Source organism: Episyrphus balteatus, chromosome 3, assembly GCF_945859705.1.
Source record: "Episyrphus balteatus chromosome 3, idEpiBalt1.1, whole genome shotgun sequence".
Taxonomy (NCBI): Eukaryota; Metazoa; Arthropoda; class Insecta; order Diptera; family Syrphidae; genus Episyrphus; species Episyrphus balteatus.
Window position 1 is genome coordinate 52,323,679 of NC_079136.1, and position 11,377 is coordinate 52,335,055.

Sequence of the window (11,377 nt, forward strand, 5' to 3'; positions counted from 1 at the left end):
ATTCTTTTATTATAATGCTTTTCTATCTGTAAAATATCTACATTGTTATAATCTGGTCTATGTCCTTCGTCTATACAATGCAAAGCTAGGGCAGTTTTTTGTGAATTTCCGTTATTAATATCCGATCTATGACCGGCTATACGGTTTTTTAGCTTCTGCATGGAAGTACCTACATAAACTGATGGACAATAGTTTGCTCCATCACCTAAACATTTGATTTTATATACTATATCTGATTTATCGTTTTTAGAAAATTCACCTTTTAAATTCGAAAAAAAGTGAACTTCTCAAAACATTTACTGATTTAAAAGCTAAACGAACACTATCTTTGTTTCTAATAGGAGCATCTTGAATTCGATTCGAAAGATGAGGAATATACAAACAACTTCGTAGGAAAACTGTGTTGTATTTGTTACTAAATTTGGTCTAACCAACGGGTTGAAATATTGATTCAACAAAGTTTTTATTATATTTATTGGAAAAGAATTTGATATCAAAACATCCATGATTTTTTGAATATTATTCTGACGAAAGGCAATATCACTGATATCCAATACTCTAGTTATAAAATTTTTTGCTGTATTAATAATGATCTGTTTTGGCTGTTGGGAATTATAATTAATAAGGCGACCTGATGATGTTGGTTTTTTATACCAATCAAATATTAAATGGTTATTTTTTCTAATTACAAGCACGTCAAGGTAAGGAAGTTGTCCATTATTTTCATATTCAACTGTAAATTGAATTTTTGGATGAAAACCGTTCAGTGCATCTAGAATTGAAGTAACATCACTAGATTTAAGTATAACAAAAATGTCATCAACATATTTAGTAATAATTTTGGGTTTATTAGGAATATTATCAAAAACACTGTCCAATAAAGCTTCCATAACAATATCAGCCAATATTGGAGATGCAGGGCTGCCCATCGGAACTCCTTGTTTTTGTTGATAAAATATTTTATCAAATTCTAAATAGTTGTTATCTATAACACAAAATCGTAATATTTCTAAGAATTTCAACTTTGGAATCCTAGTATGATTTTTAATAATATCCCAACTTTTCTCAACCAATTCTAGTGCTAATGGAATAGGAATGTTAGTGAACAATGACACAACATAAATAAATTTTATTTATAATAGCAATTTTTAGAGATATTATTCTTAGATCCTGAAGAAGATTGCAATCACAATCGAAACGTCGATCGAGAACTAGGTAAAAAATATATATTCAAATCAGACCTGTAGCCGACGAAAAAGAACAAAATATTTTAATACTTTATAGTTTAAAATTATGATTTTTGAACAAAAAAATATTTCATATTTTGTATCTACATGCCCTTTCATGCCATTAGGTCTCATTTTAATCGGTACTGGGTTTTTTCTCCATATGTTTTTAGGCATTCTCCTTTGATGATTTTTTACTAAAAAATATTTTTTTTTCTTATAAAATCGAACATTTTCAAACTTTATCGCTCAAAAAACGAAGTTGTTATGAAATATCTTAAAATAACTTTATAGGAATTAATAATATGTAGAAAACGGCACAAAAAAGTCTGATGAGAATTCATAACTGTAAATATTGCCTCTCCCACCTAAAAGGGGTTAAATACCCCTCTCCCATAGTAAAAAGTTATTGTATTAAACTTTTCCTTAAAATGTCGTTATCAATTCTTGTCGCCTTAGTTATCGTACCAACTCTCCCCCAAAAACAATAATTTTTTTGTCAAATGGTCGGTTCAAAGGAAAAACTTATTTACTGCTATTGAAATCCTATGTAGTTTTTCATTTGGACTGACGAAATTATCTTGATTAATTTGATGTTCAAGTAATTTCAATTAAATACCCCATTTTCCCAAATGTTTTTTTTTTTTTACTACTAACTTCAATTTCTTTATCTCAAAAAATTCAACTTTTCTCGACAACATTCGAAATGATCAATTAAGTGCTCGACTAATTTGAATTCAGTGTCCCATTTTCGCAAAAAAATTTCCGAGATTTTCCACAAAATATAGAAATACATACAACGTTCTACTAACTTGAATTTCGTTTTTCTCAAATAATTTAATTTAATTATTTAAGGTGAATTTAAAAAAATTAAAAATTTTAGGAAAAATCAAATTCAAGTTAGCAGAACATTGTATTTCTTTGGAAAATTAATAATTTTTCTTTTATTCGAAAATCTAGGAAAATTCTGCGTATAATGCACTTAATCTAAATTAATTACCTATTCAAGATCATTTTACAAAAGAAAAATATTTTTTTTTTTGCAGGTTTTTAAGTTAAAGTTTGGTTTATTGAACATTATATATATACAATTTTGACTTATAACTAATATGATATACTTATGATAATTTTACATTTGTTGGCACATAGGGGGCCTAACGTTATAGTGTTTTCAGGGTACTTGGGGTTTTATTTTTTGAACTTTTATACCAAATTAGTTGGTTCAAAATAAATCCAAATGCTATTGAAAGCTTAATATCAAAAGCTCTTCGATTATATTTATTAGATACTGGTACCTAGATACTGGAAAACTTTCAAAATAAATGGCAACCCAAAGGATTATTTTAAAAAATAATCCATGATCAATATGCATTTTAATAAATCGAAATAAAAAAAACACACATAACAGATTTAGGTACAGTCCAATCTAACTAAACTATGAATGGTAAATCCCATACTTCAGACACTCAGGAAAAAGCTCTTAAGTACCTTATTGATATGTCATTAAACTGCGGTCAAATTCAAACACATATAGCCTGGCGCCGAAGTAATTAACATTATTTAAATAAACATGTACCTCGACGTCATACATCAGCACCACAGCAAAGTGTAACGATACTTTCATAACCCGTAACAAACAACTATGTAATTTTTTTTTTTTAAGTAGGCGAAGAAAAATATGAGGTTTTACCGAAAGTCATCAAAACTGTTAACCACATGTCGTAGCAGTTTCCCGCCATTTGTTTAAATGTTTTCTAATATCACATAAAAGACCTATTTTGAGAGACATTAGTAATTTATCTTAAATGCAACCAAATCGACAAACAAGCCCCCTCCAAAATGACATAGATCTTTTTTAATTGTTGCATCTACTGTAAATATAATTCTCTTCATACCCACATTTTATAATATGGCAAGACTTGCTCATAAACATTATTAATCAGTCATTTCAACGTGTAAGTATTCCCATTTGAGAAAACAAACAGACCAAATAAACGCCATAAAAATGAAAACAATAACGAGTTTTATGAATTGTGGAGAGAAGTATCTCAAGTGTGGAGGAGGTAAAAGATAGATAGGAAAAGAAAGGAAAAAAAAATTGCAAAAGGTCTGCTAATGTCAAGTGGAGAAATTAGATAATTATCGTTTTTATGAAATTTCTATCTGAATTGATGAAATACCGTTCAACAGTTGTTGTTGATTTTTTTTTATCGTGTTGAATAGGTATAAGCAATATATACATTGAATACAAAGTTCAATAAAATGACTCAACCGGTAGACTTAAAAACGATTTTCTCTTTTGAAGGTTATCTTTGACCTCTTTGTTTTTAAGTGTGTTAATTTTTGTTGAATAGGCTTCAGGTTATCTTTTAAAATATCAGATTTTATGGCGAATAAATCATATCCGATCTTTCTTTTTTTTATTTTTCTAAATGTTGTACTCTAAGGGTATGTTATGGTTCTGTAAAAAAAAATCAATTTTTTTTGTCAAAGTTAATAAAACGTGTTAGCCTATATCAGGTGGCACTTTTGTCTCATTCAGGTTTTTGAGAAAAATTTAAAATAGAGGTTTATTGTTAAAACATGTGTATATGAAAGAATAAAACCAGTTCTTATAGGCACCGCTACAAATTTATTCATAATGATTTACCTCACATAAAAACAGAACCTCGAAAACATCCAAAATGACGTTTTTATAATGGTAATATTTCAAAAACGGAGGTCAATCAATTTTTTCTGACTTCTGATTCGGATTCAGCACCCCAAAAAATACTAGAAAAGTATATTTTGGTTCTTGTGGCAAAAAAAAGTTAAATTTTGTTGACCAGTGTTATTTTTCAAATTTAGCCCTGATTTTTCAATCGTCAGTTAGACTTTCAGAAGAATAAATGTCAATATAAAAAAAACTTTCATTCCTAGGAATAAGCCTTAACTGGGGTTTATCTAGCTATTGAAAAATTTGGCTCTTAATGAATCTTCAACCCGAAAACTTTTTTTTTGGAGTTCTTCATTATATTATGTTGGTTTTAATATGAATCTTGAATTAAAGCCAGTTAAAAATACCTTGGTAATAACAGTTTTTGTTTCTTTTCGCTAAATTTGCCAAACGATGAAACATAATTTTAGAATTATTCTTATGCTACATAATTCTTGTATTTTATTTTTAAAAAGCAACAATTTTGATAATTTTTCTATCATTTTTTTTCATAAAAGAGTTGTAGATGTTTGCCTACCATTGTTGCCAATTATTTCAAACATAAACAAAAATTGAAATTATAAAAAAGAAAATACAAATGTTCCACCAAATTGAAAATTTAATATTTCTTTGAACCAGGTATTCTATTAGATTTTGATCTATGACTTCACTCAAAACCATGACGTCACCGGTTTTTCAGACTTCATATTTCAGCAATTCAAGCAAAATTTGAATGTTGTCATCACAAGATGCTTCATCTCTAAGTCCAGAATAGGCTTTTGTGGATAAGAAAATAGACAGCATAGGTATTCTGTCTAATGAATTCAAAAATTCAAATTTCTGTCCACCTCGAGTTCTTTACATACATAGGTATACCAAAAAATCGTCGTTTGTCCACCCTGGGCCCTTATTCTGTAACTTTATCACTTGAGGTAAACGTTTTCCAACGTCTCTATAAAATCCATTTTCTTCCATAAATTAAGCTAAATTTCTTCCAAATTCAGAATTTATGAACGAAACGATTTAAAGTCAATAAAATATTTTATCGTCAGTGATAAAAGTTAAAGAACACAGGCACTGAGTTGAGGAGACATTCAAGTAACAAAATTTTCAATGAAAAAGTCTCCTAAAATCTCCCCGTGGTAGAGATTTAAAACAGAATTTTTGAAACAAGTAAAATTTTGGGGTTTAAGGGGACTTTAAATTTTTCAGTACAAATCTTATTTTTTTAATATCTCCTAAACATCTTGACAAACGATGATTTTTGGTGAACAAACATGGATAAAAAGTGGACAAACTAATTAATTAAGTTTGGTTCACAAATTTTGGAAAAGTTAGAAGGTACTTAGTTCAGGAAGAACAACCTTACTAACAAAAATTCTGTAAAAAAATATTTGCCCATAATAATGATGATAAATTTAATGCAAACTACCTATGTATAATAATTATTTATTTGTTTTTTTTTTTTTTTTTTTCTAATAAAATGTTGATTTGTTGTTTAAGAGAAAATTTGTACGACACAGTTGTGCCTCTTATTTTAATTTCGTAGTGTTTCCAATATGATACAACATTTTTGTATATTTAAATGAAAGTTGTTTACTTTAAAAAATGCAAGTCGAACAGCTGAAATTAATTTGCTAATTTTTTTAACCACCAATTAGTTTGATTTTATGAGGGTAAATCAAGATTGCACAACTTGAATAAATTGTCTGAGTAGAAAAGGGGGAGGCATGAAGTTTGAACTTTTGGTGCTCAAACATTATCACTTTTATTACCTATAGGAAGATAGGACATGAGATTAAGATAAAACGTCAGTAAAACTTATTGTAATTTTTTTGAAAAAAATATTGACGATTACCAGCCGAGCCGGTTGGATTTAATGCAAAATCAAAGGTTGCATAAAATAATAATAAAAAAATATATTATGGAAATGTTTAAAAATAATATTAACGGTCATTGAATGACTATTAATTTACAACAACGTTTATAATCATTTGTTATGAAATATTTAACGAAATACGAGTAGATTGTGAATTTCATTGTATGAGTCAGCAAGATTGAAAAAGTTGATTGGATTTTGATTTTTAGGTGATTTTACCTACCTACCTGTTTAAAAATTCCCTTTTTTTTAGTTTTAAAAGAGAAAGAAACCTATTATATTCCAATTCTATCACTTTTGATGAGTCTACCTGCAGGGCCTTATTTCTTAACCATATTCTATAGAATGAAAGTCAATTAGTTTCAAGTTAATGAACTTTTGAGCATGAATAAAAATAATAAAACTGGTTTCGAGAAGATATATTGATAAAAGAATATACAACTTTTTTTTATTTGCTGTGAATGACAAAAAAAAAATTAATGTTATGTATTTGATTGGGAAAAAATATGCATTTATTCTTGGACTTGTTTATCACTTATTTGAAAATGGTCACTGACTCTATAGCTGGAGAGGCAGTAAAAGTTGAAGTCTTAATTATTATTAAATAACAAATTATATTCATATCGCCCAACTGGAACATATTGAATTAATTTCTTAAGGAAGTTAGTAATAAAATTAAGTTATTATTGCATAGCTTTAATTTTATTTTTATCTAACATTTAAGTTTTTTGATGAAAATATTTAATGGTCATTGGAAGGATTCTCAGGGGCTTCTAAAAAAATGTTAAATGTTTTGTCTTATGCCAATTACCTAGCGTGTTATAAGAACATCGTTTTAGCTAAATTTCACCCTTGACATCAAATCAATCAGTAAATAATTATAATAAAATCAAAGAATCCATAAATATTAAATACAAATGCTTGACCACCTGATCATTTGACCGACAATTTCAATGCCAAAAATACATTTAGCTATCAATTTATCATATTACGGCTGACCAAAGATGCTTTTGTCTATGGCCCCAAGGGTAACTAACACATGATTCAATGCAAAAGACCAAAATACTCTTCAGCTGAAAAATATTACTTAACGAAAAAAAAGTCAAATAAAATAGTTGTGAACAGTTTTAACAAAAATTAAAAAAAAAATAAAATCTCATGTGACTTGGATGATGAGGATGACTTTTTCAGGCCACGTAGGTGGAAAAAAAAACAGCATCACGCCCCTCGCAGTTTTCTTTTCTCGGAAATGTTTTGTTTTTTTTTTTTTTTTTTCATTTGGTATTTTCTAATGCCACCGCAATGTAGATGTACCTGAAGAAATTTTAAAAATTCAAAGACCATAACATTTAATGATATTTGAATGAGTTAATAGAATTTTTCTTAAAGAAACAATGGATGAATTAGATAGTAAAGTGTGGAAATAACTTGTATTTAATTAAATTATTTCTTTCAAATTTAAATTAATTAGAACGGTTTCAATATTTGGTTATATTTAAAATTAAGTTGAAGATAAAATCTATTCCACTTTATGAAGCATTCAAAGTAGTTGTATAGAAATTATTAATCCCGCAGTTTTACGAATATACGATGACAAATTTTATCAAACGAATTTAAAATAAGTTAAGAAAAAAACTCTACAATTTGAAATTACACCAAGTAACAATGTCACTACTTTGCCTAACTTTTATAAAGGAAATGGAACCTGAATGTGAATTTATCCCCATACGTTGTATCTGTAAGCATCATGTCAAAAACATTATTTTCAAATCAATAATAATTTCTTGAGTAAATAAGGGTCATATAAGGTACATAAGGGTTTGTTTGAGAAGTACTATTACATTTTCTTATGTAATTATTTTTTTTTTCCAGGTAGGTATCCTGTGATTGTTAGTACATACCTATGTAATTGATTTAAAGGTAGGGTAGAACCTTTTTTTGGATTAAAATAAAAATGGAAAAGGAATAAACACAACGTAGGTAATTTTTAACCTGTGAAAAATAGATTGGATGTATGAAACTTGAGTGTCAAAATTATTACTTTCTGAAAGATGTCATTTTAAAGGGACTTGATACTTTTGAGGATTAAAATGATGGATTTTTGATTGCATGAAATTGATTGTCAAATATTTCCAGAATTATTGAGACAAATCAGATAGTCTGCCTTTTTTGGTTTCATTTTTGTAATCTAGTTACTTAGCATAAAATAAATCTTCTTAAAAGTTTCGAAATAAATTAAAAAAAAAATATTCTTAGCTTTTTAGTAACTTAATTTTCAATTTATTCATACAAAATATGAGTACCTAATTAACGGTTAGTTGAGAAGTATTACGCTTAAAATTTCGGTTATGCTTTAAAAGTTGATAACAATTTCAAACTTAGAAAATATTATAAAAACTAAAGTAACAGTGGTATTTATTGGATTTTTCTGTTAAAAAACATACACATATTTGACCAAATATTTGATCAAATATGATTTTGTAAAGCAAAGAAATGTCTAGGGACAGCTCATCCCAATATAAAAAACAGCCATATATAAATTTAGAACTGGTTTTATCCTTCCTACATTAAAGATTTTATAAAAAAAATTATTACATTACTACATATTAAATTACAGCGGAATGTGTTTTCTAGGAATTATAATTATACATAATAAACAAAAAGACAAACCTGCTAAAAAAACAGATGGCTGTCTGACTGATAACTGAAGTTATTCAGAAGTAGAAGATTTCCTTAAATACCTATGTAGCATGTTAGATTTGGTATGCTCACGAGATTATGAAAGCGTGATAGCTTTGTAATATGTCTTAACATAAACACGTGCAACAAGTAACAATTGTTGACATAATCTGTAAGGTGAAATTTTGGTTGCGTACCTCATTTATCTATCACGTGTCCAAAGCATATAGGAATTGTTTAATGTAGGTGTGTGAGATATTTTTTTTGTTCCAGACAGATAATAATGTCGGATCAAATCAAAAGGAAGATGACGAAATGACATTTTTCGTCTGAGATTTTATTTTATTTCATTCTTTGCAATGTGAAAGACAACAAAACAATGGCACCACACTGTTTTAATGTTGCCACCCTATAGTCTTATTTTAACGGTCTGTTGGTTTTACGGTACTAGTTAGAATATATAGGAAGATAGCAAAGAATTTTTAGGCACAAGAATAGGGGAGCTGCAAAATAAATAAAAGAAGGGGCTCGAACCAACATCTTTAAGTATGCAGCCAGGGAATTGTTTATGGGCCAAAATTAACGGTATCTGCCATATTACCAATATGGAAAAGCTTGTTTTTCTCGGAAACGGATCTAAGGATTCTGATTAAAAATATCTGTGTTTTGTCAAATAAGGTCCTTCTCATTTTGAACCATTTTCAATCGTTTTTTGTTCTATTTATTTTAAGGGGTCTGACGATTTAAAAAAATGTAAAAATTCTTTGTTGAACAAGCAAATAAGTTAAAAAAAAAAAAAAAAAAAAAAAACTGAAAAACATTTGGGACCATTTTTTTTCACTCGAAGTTAAACATAACTTGACTAATTTTATCTTCAACTTTCGAATTCAGTTTTATTCACCACAAGTTGACGTTTTCAACTTTTGATTCTCTCAACTCGAGAGTTGATAAACTTAAGATTTCTCAAATCTTGGAAAAAGTAGAAAGTTGGCTGAGGTAATTAGAAATTTTACGAGAAAAATTTTGTACTCTTCTTTAGTTTTGTCATAATAATTTGATATTTTTTCACAATTTAACAAATTAAACACAAAATAGAATACACATATGCTATCGACATGACAGATTCAAATTTTAATTTAAATAAATGACAGTTTTTGTTCCATATTTCATAAATATCCCAGGAATATTTATCAAACTTGAAGTTGGCCAACTTAAGATCTTCAAGTGGAGAGTTGAGAAAATAATTAGTGAATAACAGTAACAGTTTTTAGCTCGTGCGACCATGATACGACCTTTTGAAAAACTGGTTATTTTGACCCTTTTTGAAGAATACTCCGACTTTTTTGAACCCATCTGATTGTAAAAGAATTAATAGAAAAACTTAGTTTTCTTTTTGATACGAACCTTTCAACCTTCCATTGAAACAATAAATTTATTTGCCTTCAAATCAAACTCGATCTTCCGATCAAAAACTATTTTTGTAGAAAATTTCTTGCACACGCACCTACACGCTTTAGCCTCTTTTTAGTTTGTTTGAACATATTCCTCTAAGTTCCGTAACTTTGGCTTGAAAAATCGCATTATCTTCAAAACAATACCCACCTATTGAATATTTGACGCTATACAACATTCAATGTGAGGAAAAATTATATAACTATCATAGGCACATAGAAAAAATTGAAAAAAAGTATTATTCGCAAAGAAAAAAGTAAGACGATTTAAGGCTCCTTTAAAATCCTAGCATTTTACAACAAAAATCCACCAGAGATGTGAACAGAGACAATTTAATTTTTATGTGTTGCAAATTTAATTTCACGTCTGTCAATGAGCATGGAAACCAGAATATATAGACAAAATGAAATACAAATAAAATTATACTTGAAGTCTGCTTCGCAAAAGTTATGTATCTAGAAATATTAAAAAATTAAAAAATTTCAGACCAAAAAAAATGTTTGCGATTTTTTGACTATTTTTGAAAGCGGCTTTTTTTTGCTCCAAGACTTTTCAAAATCGGTTCCTTGACAAAATGAATTATAAATAAAATTATACTTGAAGTCTGCTTCGCAAAAGTTATCTGAAAATATTAAAAAAATCAAAAATCGCAGATCAAAAAAAAATGTTTTCGTTTTTTTTTGACTATTTTTGAAAGCCTCCAAATTATTCTGGAAACACTGCCTTAATACCTTATTTTTTGGAAATTTATACGAATTTCGTCTGATTTTAAAATTTGAATGCGACTTTTTTTTGGCTGGTGACCCCTTTTTTGCGACTTTCTCGAATTTCTCAGCGGCAACACTGGTGAATAAAAAGAAATTACAACTTTCGTTTCAACTCTCGAGTTATAGTCAACTCTCAAGTTGCCAAACTCGAGAGTTTGCTTTCAGTTGAGCAATAGTGAAAAAAGTGCACATTAATGATAGGTACATTTTACAGAAAATCTTTTAAAATCAGTAAGTTAGAGCTTAGAATTGATAAGAAATCATTTCATTCTAGTCTAATTTTTTTTAATGAAAATTCTTGTTAAAATAAAATCAAGTTAAATTTAAATTTAACTCAATTTAAACCGATTCCATTCATGTACCATTGTTTTAAGAATATTGGATTTAATGTGGGCATTATTTTATTTTAAAGTGCCTTATTTTATAAAAAATTGTATAAGAAACTACCTACAAAACTTAGGCTCGTGTTGCTTTGCATATTTTATAAAAAATTGTTTTTCCAATTCTGAACCTTTGCCTCAATTAAGTTTTGTGAATATCAGATAGAATTTGTTTGACTGGAATTCTTTGAAACTAACAAATGAATGGTTAAACACACACAATGTTAGGGTGACACATCTTTTTATTTACTCTATACTAGCCGCTGCATATTGTGCAACAAGAATTAAATATAAATTTG